This window comes from Amphimedon queenslandica, unplaced genomic scaffold, assembly GCF_000090795.2.
Source record: "Amphimedon queenslandica unplaced genomic scaffold, v1.1 AMPQUscaffold_10622, whole genome shotgun sequence".
NCBI lineage: Eukaryota > Metazoa > Porifera > Demospongiae > Haplosclerida > Niphatidae > Amphimedon > Amphimedon queenslandica.
Genome location: NW_003549122.1, coordinates 2,895 through 4,387, shown reverse-complemented (window position 1 = coordinate 4,387; position 1,493 = coordinate 2,895). Strand labels below are relative to the sequence as shown.

At 34.7% G+C, this 1,493-nt stretch overlaps 1 long non-coding RNA gene across 1 annotated transcript in view; it reads left to right on the top strand.

Moving 5' to 3' along the window:
• Nucleotides 1-1,485, top strand: part of LOC109590003 (uncharacterized) — a 3,007-nt gene extending 1,522 nt beyond the window's left edge. The window contains exons 2-3 of the long non-coding RNA XR_002189050.1: nucleotides 1,182-1,223; nucleotides 1,387-1,485. This is a non-coding gene — a long non-coding RNA (uncharacterized LOC109590003). The remainder of the gene's footprint in view (nucleotides 1-1,181; nucleotides 1,224-1,386) is intronic.
• The last annotated feature ends 8 nt before the right edge of the window (nucleotides 1,486-1,493 follow it).

The window sequence follows — 1,493 nt, the reverse complement described above, 5'->3', positions numbered from 1 at the left end:
ATCAGTTCCTTTTATAATTTTTGGCTATGCAAGCAAAGGCCTGTTACTAACCAACATGCAACACTTCATTTTAACAGCTCTAAGCTTGCCTAGGCTGTCAAGTTCTTGCATAATATCTTTGTGTGCATGTACTTAACTGTACATGGCAATGATGGCATTTTGAGGATGCTTTTGCCTATTCAGACCCATTTTACAAATTCACTACTAATTTACCTTTGACTACAATTATTATAACTCGCCACAAAAATTTTGAGTTGGTTTTCTGATAACGTACATGTTTGTGAATGTATGCTTGTTAGTACGAAGTAGTAGCTTATAGTACTATATTAGTATTTGATAATGATATTGGTTTAGTGTTGAAATGTAGTTCAAACACAAGTTTTGATATATAAGTTGTCTAATATCATCTATGAAGTAGTGATATGACTCTTAATCTTAATGTACATGTAAAACCCCCAATCTCCAGATATTTTATTGCTTATCAGCATTGCCAGTTTATTAGCCCACTCCAATTTGATCTGTTTCACTGGCGGAGAGGGCAGGTAGCCTCATTACAATTTTTTTATCATTGAAATTTTTATTTGCCAATGCGGGCGTGAAAGGTGAATATATGAATGTAATTGGAGTTGACTTAACTGTACGTTTCATTCTTCTTTTACCTTGCATGTGTATGTTATGTACCAAAATTAATGATTAATGCAACAAGTCATGCTTTTAGGCTTGCCTAAGCTCTGATTTAATAGCATCACAATGTGGCTCACGCATATTCCATGCTGTCACGTTATCTCTGTGTAATGATGAATGAGTGAAAAAAATCTACATGTACTAATGTCTATGACTGCTAATTTATACATACATATGCTGCAATTGATATTGATTACTCAACCCTGACCCTGGCCTTTTACTTGTATAAGAACTTGTGCCGTTTCAGTACATTGTTTTACTTATTGTTTTAATAGTAATATATATGAATAACAATTCCTCTTAGTGAAACTTGTGGAATCCATTATTTTATAATTTGGTGAAATTTATCACATCTTGCTTAAAATAAATTTGCTGTTCATTGACATTATTACTTAATGGCACTTCCTTTGTGTCTCAGTCACATGCAATTCACCACAACACTTCTCACTTTTCCGAATACTCTTGTCTCCTCTCTGTCTCTCTCTCTCTCATTACAGATGCTCTCATTAGCTCTTGTTGTTCACAGAGACTCGTGGCAGGTAATGATGATATTCATTATTATTTTACGTAGCTACATGTACATGTATGTTGTACAATGTAGATAGTTTGGAGTGCTTAATTTGGGTGAATTGCTGTGTGCCCATTGATCTCTTATTTAATCATAAAATCTCTCTTTTCTCTCTCTTCCTTTCCTCCATAAAGGAATGACACACGAGTGATATGCATTGTGTTGGATTTGGTGACTGTTATGTTGGAGTGTGGCGTGAAGAGACTTGGGGACATTAAATCACTGAGAGTTCTCATGCAAG